The sequence below is a fragment of the Dermacentor silvarum genome, unplaced genomic scaffold (genome assembly GCF_013339745.2).
Source record: "Dermacentor silvarum isolate Dsil-2018 unplaced genomic scaffold, BIME_Dsil_1.4 Seq478, whole genome shotgun sequence".
NCBI classification, from domain to species: Eukaryota; Metazoa; Arthropoda; class Arachnida; order Ixodida; family Ixodidae; genus Dermacentor; species Dermacentor silvarum.
Window position 1 is genome coordinate 102,371 of NW_023606298.1, and position 13,169 is coordinate 115,539.

General features: G+C 46.1%; 1 pseudogene; it reads right to left on the minus strand.

Annotated features, from left to right (window-relative positions):
- Positions 1-2,819: 2,819 nt before the first annotated feature.
- LOC125941853 (uncharacterized) lies at positions 2,820-12,089 on the minus strand (annotated as a pseudogene).
- Between the last annotated feature and the right edge of the window lie 1,080 nt (positions 12,090-13,169).

Genomic DNA, 13,169 nt, shown 5'->3' on the forward strand with positions numbered 1-13,169 from the left:
GTTCGAGCCAACTACCTCCTCGTGGTACCCTCAGCATTGCGTCCAGAGGTTCTGCGAGCTCTCCATAGCGACCCAACGGCTGGACACCTCAGTTTTTCCCGCACGCTCGCGAGGATCCAAGAAAAATACTACTGGCCTCGCCTCTCTGCCGACGTCGTCCATTATGTAAGGACATGCCGAGACTCTCAGCGACGCAAAACACCGCCGACAAGGCCAGCCGGACTTCTACAGCCTATCGAGCCACCTCGCCGACTGTTACAGATGATCGGGATGGTCATACTGGGGCCTTTCCCGACGTCGAGGTCCGGGAATAAATGGATCGTCGTAGCTACGGACTACCTCACGCGCTACGCCGAAACAAAAGCCTTGCCCAAAGGCAGTGCCGCCGAGGTAGCCCGATTTTTCGTTGAGAACACCCTCCTGCGTCACGGCGCCGCAGAAGTCCTCGTCAACGACAGAGGTACAGCCTTTACGGCAGAACTAACTCAAGCCATCCTGCGATACAGCCACACAAGCCATCGCCGAACCACCGCCTACCACCCGCAGACGAATAGCCTCACCGAGCACCTAAATAAGACCATCGCCGACATGCTGGCAACGTACGTCGACGTCGAACACAAGACGTGGGATGCCATCCTTCCGCACGTGACCTTCGCATACAACACGGCCGTGCAAGAAACGACGCACGTGGCGCCGTTCAACCTGGTCTACGGAAGGAACCCGGCAACGACGCTTGACGCCATGCTACCAGACGTCACCGACGAAGAAAATCTCGACGTTGCCAGCTATTTGCAGCGTGCCGAAGAAGGCCGACAGCTCGCCCGCCTGCGCATCAAGAACCAGCAGAGGACCGACAGCCGACACTACAATCTTCGACGACGCTACGTCGAGGAACCAGCCCGGCGACCGTGTTTAGGTCTGGACTCCGATACGCCGACGAGGACTTAGCGAGAAACTGTTACGTCGCTATTTTGGACCATATAAGATCATCCGACGTATTGGCACACTGGACTATGAGGTCGTGCCAGACGGCATTTCGTAATCACAGCGGCGCCGGGCACGACGTGAAGTCAGAGTTTCTCACTATAACACCTAGAGGGTAAACTGGCTCCACCGTCTATGCGATTTCCTTAAAGGGCGCCGTGCCCTCATGGGAATGACGGGATATGTGTCTGCGAGGCTTGTGTTGGCTGGTGTTGTACGAGGCTCCGTCTAAAACGTGTCTATATAGCTACACAAATAACGCATTCTTAAAATAAAATCTACATAAAAGGCTTTCATTCACCCATATTACATCTCTCAATAAAGTTTACTCACCTGCAATGCATCATCAAGCGAAGAAAAGCAAGAACAGACGACAAGTTGTTCCAAAGCGAGCGAGAATCTTATCGTCTGCCCTCCAACTTTAGCGGCCAGCTGATACTTATTACGTTCCATAGAATTCTGCATTGAATAGTATGTCCTCAAAATTAAACAAAACATGTTTTTGTGTAATAATAAAGCTAAAGCAGTTATTTACGTGCTGTTTTAGCAGGAAATGAATCATTGTGACAGACGGAACGGTGCTAGCCAGGCGCTTCTTCAAGGCGTTCTGGCTCTCCAAGAACGATGCCAATCCGAAGTCACAATATACCGGCATTCCCATGGATACCACAGCGCAGCAGCGCCAGTTTTCCCTCTAGGTAATATAGTGAGAAACTCTACGCGTGAAGTCATCCACGTGGTGCGTCTTAGCCCTTTCTACGCCCGCTGACGAACTTCGGTACTTTGTTACTTTGTTATTGTTTGTTGTTGCTTTTATTGCAATAGCAATTATATGGACACTTAAACCGGATTTCTGCCGTCGGCGTCGCCGTCGCCGTGAGGTTCCGTATAGATTCCAAGGGCGATAAAATCGTCGCCGCGCGCCGTATGCGCGAGCGAAAGCGCGAGGGGGGGGGGACGCGCGCGCTATCACGGAGAGCGAACGCACGGCCGAAAGCAAACGCGACCGTCGCGCGAAAGGCCGTGGGGGTATGGGAGGGAGGGAGGCAGGGCGACGCTGTGCTCCGGCACCAAAGGCGTATCTTGCAATCGGGCGTAAGGGGAACTTGCCACTCTATCTCCCACGCGAAAGCAACAAAGCGGTAAGGCAGCGCGTGGAGGGAGGGGGGGGGGGGCGCAGCTTCTACTCTGCCAACAACTCCGTACTTTGCCCGGCTGTGGCCGTCGCCCGCACGGTCTCCTATCTCCACATGGCTCTGACCTTTGTATGCGCTGTGCATCCGCCGCTCAGTTTCCTTTGAAGCGATAGACCCTACGAACCTTGCCCGCTGCGGCGGCTGCGATTGCTGCCAACGTTTTGACAGTCGTTGTATGCGGTCATTCAGTGTGATCTATTCATGTTTGCTTGTGTGCGCTGACACCACGCTTGTTAATTCAGTTAGTAAGCGGATGTGTTCAAGTTTATGCAGCCGATAAAACTACTATCCCTACTCCGAATAGCTCTCTACTAATTTGCTATCGCAATTGACGCTTAGCCTTTCGGGCGAAACTGAGACTTTTTTTTCTCTCTCTGTACGCGTGGTTTTGTTTTCGCTTTCTTGTTTGTATCATCGGGACGATGGTTTTTAGGTATTTAAGGCGAGGGTATTGACACGTATATATGTTTATCTTTCACCGGTGACCGCTTTTCACCGGCTAAAAATGTTAAACGTTATCGCTAGGCACAGGACGCGCCTGCATGTAAGGGAAGTTTCTCGAATGTTATCTATGCTTCTATCCGTTGTCTTTTGTCACCGACGCTCATGTAATCTGATTGTATGAGAGAGGCGAATTACCTAGATCTTTCTGGAAGAGATGCGGGTACCAGGGGTTATTCTGGGGCCTTCGATGACTCATGTATAAAAGCCGACGCGTTTCGCCGCTGATCAGATTGCGACGATCGCCGACTGTGTTCACCGCTTTCGTTGTGCTTTGAGTGTAGCTTGCTTTTGTGGGCACATGTTCGCCCAATAAAGAATCAGTTTCGTCATATACAGTTTTACGACTGTTTACTTCAGCGTCACTACTACGTGACAGTATGGGAATCCGCTGATCAGACTATCTGAAGTAGAGCACTGCACGGGCCGGTTTTTCAGGTCCGGGCCTGGCCCGAGCCCGAAAGTACCATTCTTTGGCCGGCCCGGTTCTGTTCCACCCATTAGCCCTTTTGCCTTTACGAAGCTAGCTCGCGTTCTCGATTATTGTGAAGATACTGTCATGTGATCAACGGCCGCCGGGCGGTCTTCAAGCTGCATTATAGCAAGTTTTTGCCCTGCATCCCTTCTTTATGGTTACTTGATAATTTAACTGTGAGAGAAATAAACATTTCATTACTAGCCGAACACCCACAGATTATTATGTGAATATTTGGTATGAAAACAAACCATGCAATGGACAGTTAGGAAAATAGGGAGGGATCAGGCTGGCAACAACCACCGGGAGTGGGAGAACCCCGGCTTACATTTAGGGATGAAGTTGTAAAAAAGCACATCGGTTGATCACCATGCTCGTGCTTTAAAGTGTGCGGCAACATACTATAGCGAAGGCATAGGTGAACACTACCATACAAGCCACCGCCCGCCATTAAATCTCACTTTTTAATCTCATATAGTTATTCGGATGTACCTACAGCGATAGAACTCGAGCCACTAATTTTGGCGCGAATGTAAATTTAGATACGCTGGTTACTGGTTTTCAGAAATACGATAATACACGGCCACTAGAAGCTTTTTTTTTTTTCATTAAACAGAAATTGTTGACCCACAAGGCTAACGCTCATCATATTTTCACGCGGAACATGCCATCTTTATTGCTTTATTCGGTTTCATTATAATGATGTCAATTTTTCAATTGACAATTTAGGCACCCTTGTTTAGAAATATATACAAATTTAGACTCTGTCTAATTGTGTTTCAGTACAGTGCATCTACAACGTAGGCTTTCCTTGTTTTTTTTCTCCGCCAGATTAAAGTATGATCTGCTTGCTTATTCACGTAAATTCGCAGACAACGCACCTAGTGCTACAAAAACATATACAAGGCTGCGAACACGAGGGTCGCGCCACTTAACGAGTGGAAATAGCATTCAAAATAAAAATTTACGAGGCAATAAAGTGCTTTGCATTTCTATTTTGTTTTTCATATTCCCCTCCCCAATGCTGCGAAATTTTACAGCATCCGCGTAGTCTTAAAGCATTTGTCCAAGAACAATATACACTTGAAAGTCTCAGTTTAATTAGTTGGGCTAATTGTGAATTAACCTACGGCAAAATATTCAACTTGCTTGAAAATATAACGAAGAAAATTAATGGAAACCAGTAGTACGTTGCCCTGTGCCTTAGGACACAAAAAAGTTGCAAATTAACTTTTCAGAATTTGTTTGCTACAATTTTATCAATGTACTCTAAGTACTTCTTGAAAACTTATTTAATTTTTGTTTTTCCGTTAAAACGATCATACCGAAAATCTAGATATTTTTGTGCAGCAACAAAATATTGCAGTCGACTCTGCCTCTAGGCACGTCTTCCGCTCTTGAAAAATGTAACGAGCTCTATCGAAACTCATCTCATTGATTCCCGTTAAGGATAGCTCGGATACCTGAGACAGTCTAATGAATGTTTTTGCAGCGAGTCTCGCACCAATCCAATAGTTTTCAATTTCTTTAGCGCGACTGTAATGCACATATATTTCTAACTCTTTGTCAGGTTGATTCAAATCTGTGATGTCTAGCAACTCATGAAGTGTGCCTTTCGCCGCTATTCCCACCCACCCAAATGTGTTTCCCCTGGTCGATAGGCGGCGCCGCTGTCGAAATCATACCGCTACCTCCATCAAACTTCGCGTCGTCCGTCACATGCCTGAGCACGATCACCTCTAGGAATTCGAGGTGTTAATAGGCTGGGAACAATGTGGACAAGAGTTCGTTAGTGTCGTGAAGACGAAAGAATTCCTGCAGAACCCATGTTAAGATGATTATCGAAGTTAATGCGATTAGCATTTACACAATCTAGCGAACAAGAAGCGACACACCATGTTAGCTAAGACATCTTTGTTTAGAATCCGTAGTGTTTCTCCTCATTTTCAAGTGATTCGGCTATATGCGGCCATACACTGTCTCCCTGATTGACCCGATTTGTTGTGACCATCGCTCGCCAATGTTACCTCACGATGGTAGAACAAGGACCGCAGGCCGACAGCGCATTCAGTGACGACTATGGAATTACGACGTAGGAATGATGTCGATAGAACGACGAAGGCATATAAGGACGACGGCATGACGACGATGAGAGGATTCTGAAGTGACGGCGATAAAGAATTGCGACGGAATACAATGCCATGACACCGGTGTTCTAATCTCGATTGATTGACAATAATAGCACAATACTAGCGAATCAAATATAAATTATGCTGATGGCACGGAAGGTGGTATGACGACCAACGCATTTAGTAATTTTTAGCCAACCAGACAGGCTTCTGAATAACATACCAGCCTGCTCCCTTTCTTTTCTCCTATTCCTTCCCAAGACGCTTTGCAAACATATCCTCTGCCGTTGAGCTCAGTACTCCAGTGCTCTAGCTCATTAGGCCACGATCACACGTTTACAAACGTATCTTGCCAACAAGTATATTATTCAAGCTCGAACTTAGGGGGAACATTGAGCTTGGGGGCTCCTATCGAAATACATAGGAAATCGGAAATAGTTTCTCAGAGAAACCAATGCACCAAATTTGATGAGTTATGTTGAATTTAGAAAAAAAAGTTGAAGTATAGTGATTGCCGAAAGGGATATTTTATTATAGGCTGGTCTACCTTTCTTACGTCAAATGTTAAAGAATTGCCAAATTTCGAAAAAGAAAACTTGGCGTATAGAGCTATGTAGCTCAGCAGCTAAAAATTATATCGGAATTCTGTAAACTGCACCTAATAATACATCGAAAGCGGATAGCAATCATATATCATACACCATCCTGAAATATACCACTATGTTGTGAATGTTGCATTTGCAAAACCCTTCCAAACATTATAACAAATTCACGTAAGTTTTAAGTTAAAGCAAAAAAATTGTTCGCTTTTGATGCTCCAACGGGTGCAGTTTATAGAAATGCCATATTTGTTTTTAATGGCTGAGTTTCCGATTTGTAAACTTCATGCTTCTATTTTTTTGAAATTTACGAACATCCTGCAATTCTTTGAAAACATTACACTATCTAAACAAAAATTCTATTTGCTGCAGTCTCTGCAATTTAACTTTCCCTCTTAAATGCAACACATTTCATTCAAATCGGTTCAGCGGTTTTCTCATGAAAGCATTCCTGCATTTTACATGTATTTGATAATCCGGCATCGAAGGTAGGCCCGAGCTAAAGCTTCCTCTTAAACAATGGATCACGCCAGTTTTATAGGAAACCCATGAAACAGAACCCTGACGTATACGTAAGACCGTGGCCACAGTGGTGTACAAATAAAAAGTCTGCTCAAGGAAAAAAATATATATTCATCGGAAGCTTCGCGGGAGCCGTTATCTCGATCAGACATCTCTCCAGAATGCAGACGAGCTTTCTGGCGAAGTGTCTAGCAAAACCGTTGATTCATTGTCAGTAGAACAAGTAGCTGGCCGTCTTCGAGATAACGCTGATACACAAGCGCGCTCGTTTCCAAGCTCCGAGGTGAAGCCACAGCTTCAGGGTGTGTTTCTTTTTATTGCGCTTTCTTTAGTTGTGCGTCATAGATGCGTCATAGCGGGAATTTCGAATTCTTTAAGGTCGATACGCCACGTGGTGGCGAAAAAATGAAACTGTACGAAATGTCCCTAATTCCTGGTATTGAGCATGGGGCGAACGTATTCGCTCGCTATCGGGTCGCGGTGAGTCGGACTTCCTTGACTTGTCGCCCGCCCATGTAAATGTTCGATTGGAAGTAATTCGGCTAGCATGTATTAGTGTATGAAAGGTGCCATAAATTCCCTTTTGATTGTCTGCACTACAGTGTTGTCGTTCCTTTATCCCATGAGCACATGTGAGACCCCACAGCTTATACTATGTGTCACATAAAGTGTTCATGAAATGCTCCTTTGTTCTACGCTTGAATGAAAACGTAGATGACTTCATATCAGATGGCATTGAATTCCAAAGAGAAATGCCTGAAAACGCGACGGTGAATTTCCCATAATTACTTCTTGCTTTTGGAAGGAGAATATTGAGTTGTGCTGAAAATCGTGTGCTGTTATTACTGATGAGGCTAGAGCGAGTAAAACCTGAAATACTAAGCTCGGTATTTATAAGCCGAAATATAAGTAGTAACAGCTTATGATTGAATAACACGCGCAAAAGCAAAACATTTAGAGAACGCAATATGGGAGCAGAGGGAGATGTGTACGATTGGAATGCAAATAATCGTAACGCCTCCTTTTGCAAAAGTTCTACCTGATGAAGATGTGTGGCATATGTATTACCCCAAGATGACAGGCAGCATAAGAAATGACTGTGTATGTACGCGTAATATGAAGGCATGAGAATGTTTTGCTGAAAGAAAGAGCGAGTTTTTATGATCATGTGAATATCAAATGAGACTTTTTTAATAAGTGATTGAATATGGCACTGGAACTTTAGGTTCTCATCCAGAGCTACACCGAGAAATTTAGTAGACGCGAATCTTGCAACAACATTATTATTTAGCGACACCACAATAGAATCAATGTGCAAACTTTTTAAAGAATGGAATACCATCCCTATTGCAAAACCCAGTATCCACTGCCCAGTGCCATGCCTGACTATGGGCGCAGTGTCGCGCGCTGGATGCTGGGACGCTGGCAAGGCGCGGCATACTGGGAGGCGCTGGGCGCGGGGTACAGGTGCGAAATGCATCTCTACAGCGAGAAATACGCGGTGCCTGGCTACCGTATACATTTTTCCAAGTACAAAAAGCAACAGAGCCTTTTAATGCAAGAAAAAAAAAAGTACTACTAGGATCCGATCCCATGACCTACTGATCCCAAACCCAGTACCTTACCACTACGCCGCGCCGGTTTGGGATGGATGGTGCATAATTTATCATGTTAACACGCAGACACATTTTCAGTTTTGCACAGACGTCTCGCAAAAGCATGGTTGACGCGTTAACGCCCCGCAACTCAAACTTGTGTCTCTATATGAACGAAAAGGTTGTTGTCCGTATTGCATAGTATGCCTGGAAATATTGCAACACTGATTTGCTTTTGCGATTGGTATATTAACTACGAAAAAAGCCTTAAATGAACAGCCGACCCGGGATGTTGTACGGGCTGTTACTGCCGATTTCGACAGCCGTTTCTTATTCTTCGCGCAAAGGTAATGTAACATTTCCATAGCCCGACAATGCTTTTCAGTCGACGCGTATGTTTAGTCACATATCTCCGTCAGAGAAGCGGTCGGTTAATGCGGGTGACAGCTTTCGGCGACCGCACATATAGGTATGTTTATAACGCGTCATATCGGCGCTCATCGCTTGTTGTGCTGACACCGTAGACACGAAAGAATGGTCTGCTTATAAACACCGATGGGAAAGCTGAAATACAGAGTGATTTGTCCTGGTTAGACTTTTATTATTATTATTATTATTATTATTATTATTATTATTATTATTATTATTATTATTATTATTATTATTATTATTATTATTATTATTATTATTATTTATTAGTATTTAAGCTTCAGAACCGTTTAACTATTATTATTAGTACACTAGGGAAAGTGGAAGCACGCGAATCGCCTCAGCTTTGTTATCGGTGCGATAATATCAATCAGCGGCAAGCTTCCTGAGGTCCCTTCGAACGCGTCTGAACGGCTGCTGGGATTCGTGTCGACTGCACAACAATGTGACAACTCGCAGTCATCGGTTGCGTACAAACTACTAGAAAATGATGCGTTATCTGCGTTTGCGTAATTTCGTTCCAGAATACAGCTATCCGCACAGTCAAAAGGGAAAAGCACAAAACGAAAGAGATCTTCAGTGTCGCATTTGCATGGGCAGCTCACTCACCTTTATTCCAAGCGGCAACACAGCTGACTCGATACAGACATTTATGACCCCAAATTATAGCGCTATTTAGGACAGGAGACTAGTACTTGCCCATAAAATTGTATCCAGTATTTAATATTCAACGGCGTCTATACTTCAGCAGTGCGGCACAAACGAAACCAGCGCAGTTTCCAGTACGAGCCAGCGAACTCCAGCGTGTGTACAGCGCACACCAGTGCGCCCCAGCGTCATAGCAGTGAAACCAGCGTCTCGTCCAGTGTGACCCAGCTCTTATCCAGCGATATCATCAGTGTCGCAGTGACTCCCAGTGGCTCCCAGCGTGCGCGAGCGTCCCCAGTGCCATCCAGTCTCAAAAAACGCGCTGGTTTCACACTGGAAGGCACTGGAAGACGCTGGTTTTTGCTATGGGAATAAATGTTGTCTCTGATGGGTTAATGGTTAGCTTGTGTTTTACACACCATGAATAAACATCCCGTAGGTCAGCGTTAAATTTATCTTGCAATACGAATAAATTTTTATCAGATGCGAACGTAATGGTGTCATCAGCATAAAGAAGGAAGTGCGCATGTGTTAATATTTCTGGCAAATCATTAATGAATATGAGAAATAAAAGTGGCCCAAGTATTGATCCCTAAGGGACGCCTGTATTTACAATTTTTGATGAGGAGAAGACACCCTTAACGTCGACTATATATGGTCTGTCCGTTAGGTAGTTGCGAAGTGATTGTGAAGGCGGCCCAGAAATGCCATAATATTCAAGTTTACTTAAAAGAATACGATGGTTAATTGTGTCAAACGTCTTACTGAAATCAACAAAGAGAACACGGCCTTGATCGATGGCTAATTAACCCTCTCAGTAAAAGTAATGAGCGCTAGTTCAGTTGACAAATTCTCACGAAAACCAAATTCATGAGGAGTTAAAAGGTTAAATTTGGATAAGTGTTTAGTTACGCGATTGTGTATTAGTTTTTCGATCACCTTATTAAAGAAAGGCAAAATGCAGATAGGACGATAATTACTCAAGCACTTACGGTCACCTTTTTTAAATAATGGCCTTATTTTACCTGTCTCAAGGCGATTAGAAAAAATTGAAGCAGCATATCCACGGGGTTAATTGTCGGAGTCATCAGTGAGGTAGTGGCCGAATACTGCACCAGGGAGGCCAATTCCTGTTCTGGTGAAACTAACATAAGGTGATGTTAGTTCACCATATGAATTCCTGTTCTAGTGACTAACATATGTTCTGGTGATGCTAACATATGGGGCAGAAACTTGGAGGTTAACAAAGTAGCTCGAGAACAAGTTAAGGACCGCACTAAGAGCGATGGAACGAAAAATCTTAGGAGTAACGTTAAGAGACAGGAAGAGAGCGGTGTGGATCAGAGAACAAACGGGGGTAGACGATATTCTAGTTGACATTAAGCGGAAGAAATGGAGCTGGGCAGGCCATGTAATGCGTAGGATGGATAACCGGTGGACCATTAGGGTTACAGAATGGATACCAAGAGAAGGGAAGCGCAGTCGAGGACGGCAGAAAGTCAGGTGGGATGATGAGGTTAGGAAATTCGCAGGCGCAAGTTGGAATATGCTAGCGCAAGACAGGGGTAATTGGAGATCGCAGGGAGAGGCCTTCGTCCTGCAGTAGACATAAATATAGGCTGATGATGGTGATGATGATCCACGGGGTGAATGATGATGAGTGGGCGAAGCTCCGGAGGTTCATGACTCTTCCGTGAAAATTCGCCCATTACATCATCATGAAAGACGTGAGAACCAGTGTGTGAGGTTATATAGGAACTTTTATTCATTTTCTTAGATGAGGTTTGGCTTCCGTTGTCCCTTCCAAATGACGGCTTTTCTGGCGTCGGCTCGATTTCGGCGTCGTCCACGTCATCCTCATCGTCCAGGTGCACGAGGCGGTTCCAATCAATCTTGATATTCAGGTACTTGTAGAGTGGAGACCGCTCCAGGTGTTTCAGCCACTCATGCACGTGGCGTTTCTTGACGAGGCCCTTCTTGTAAGACGGTTTAGATACGAGCCGGCGCTTGAGATGAACGTCGATGGCCGCGCCTCGTCAGGTACGTTTCGAGGCAGGCACTGAACTGTATTTGGAACGTTTATCGGAACGTTCACCACTTGCCCCTTTATACTGTACTGTCCGCTCCCGTGCGTCAAACGCCTTATGCTCATGAACGGCAAACGAGGAGCGATGAGACGTTCTGCGACCGGGTTGAGCGGGGGCAAGTGGTCCGGTTTGGGCGGGTATCGGTACCCATATGTGACGCTCGTGGGAGGCACTTTCTCCGCCACCAACCAATCTTTACAGGTAGAGTATATCTTGTACTCACCGCTGCCGGCGGGGAACTCGCGCTGGAGAACGGCGATGGCATTGCCCCGAGCCTGCTCGTTCCTGATGGCCGATACCATGACGAGGTTGTTGGCAAACCACAATCTGTCACAGACATCGCAGCTATGGCCGAAACTGTTGTCTAGAAAGTCGCGCTTGAAACGCGCATCTGCGCCTTCGGGCAGAGCTCGCTTGAGGCGCTTGGCAGCAGCTTCCCGCGCTCGCACATCCTCGGGATCCGCCCGCCTGTACGCGCGTTCCCTCGCCGCTTCTCGGGCTCTCACAGTTTCTGGATCCGCTTCTCGGTGTCGCCGTGCACCTTCTGCTTCGCGGGCTCGAACGTCGGGATCCGTTTCTCGGCGCCTCCGTGCAGCTTCGGCTTCGCGGGCTCTCACCTCCAGGTTCTGTCTGCGAGCGCGCGCTGCAGCCACTTTCCGTGCCCTCCGCTCCGCCGCCTTGTCTTCCATATGGCGCATCGACTCCGAGCGAAAGAGGAAGCGCGCCAAGAGCGAGCGCATTTTATAGCTCTCACCCCTAGCGGTCTCCCATCGCACTGCATCGAAACATGTCGAACGATCGCCTCCATCAGATGATCTAGTGATTGCTCATCACACTATGCGCTCCCATACATCTGAATGGAGCTAGCGCCACCAACGTCATCTAGTGATCACTTCACGAACTAGACGAGGTGGCTACGACGGAGGAGAGACTGACCCACGGCGTAAGGAGCTTCGCCCCTAACAGATGTAATCTATAAGAGGAGGAGGAGGAGGCGGAAAAAGAAAAACAGGAGGCAGGGAGGTTAACCGAGTGGTTCGGAGTGGTTCAGCATCAGAGTGGTTTGGCAGCCGTGTCAACAGCACGACGTGCTAAAACCACTGTCTTTTCACCCCTGCAGGCTTTCCTAGCATGGTGTGGCTACCAGAGGTGACAGAGACAGACAAGTAGACCAGCACACAGGCGTACTACAGTCAACTGTGATTCACTATCAGGCCGCATCCAGCGTGGCAGGGCCTTCTGCGCACCTATATAAGCAGCATGGATACCCGGCGATTCATCAGAGTGGTTCGGCAGCCGTGTCAACAGCACGATGCTAAAACCACTGTCTTTTCACCCCTGCAGGTGGGCGAACGGCCATTTTTTACTGTTTCTACTTAGTATATTGCGGCCGCTGAACTGCTCTCTGTTGCCGTATTACACCCTTGTTTGATGTGCACTTTTCGTTGATGTACTGTTGGTATTTTGCTTTGCATCATGGAAAGTGTAAAAAGTGACGCTCTCGTACAATTCACTAAGTCTATTGGAGACAAACCACCTAGATCTATCGAGGAGGTTGTTAAGACTATGAGGAAAATGACCGCGAAATTTGCGGAAGTTTTGTCAGAAGTAAAAGCATAAATGAAAAATGTCGACTGATCAAACAGCATAAAAACAGAGCTCAAATCAGCTTCAGCTTCAATGGGCTTTATCAATACTAGCTTTGAAGAGTTCAAGCAAGAAATTGTAAACCTCCGGCAAGAACTTTCTCAGGTGCAGAAACAAAGCCTGATTTTTCAAACAGAAAACAAGCGACTGGACAAAGAACTTAAAGAAACACGACGGCAACTGACTGAACTGAAACAGTACAGTCGTAGGAACAATCTTGAATTGAAAGGCATGCCCTGCACTGAAAATGGGGTTCTTGACGAGAGTATGCAAAAGATTGCAACATTCTTTAATGTTGATCTTGTTGATGGAGACATTGATGCCATTCATCGTGTGCGCACAAGGAGTGATGGACCA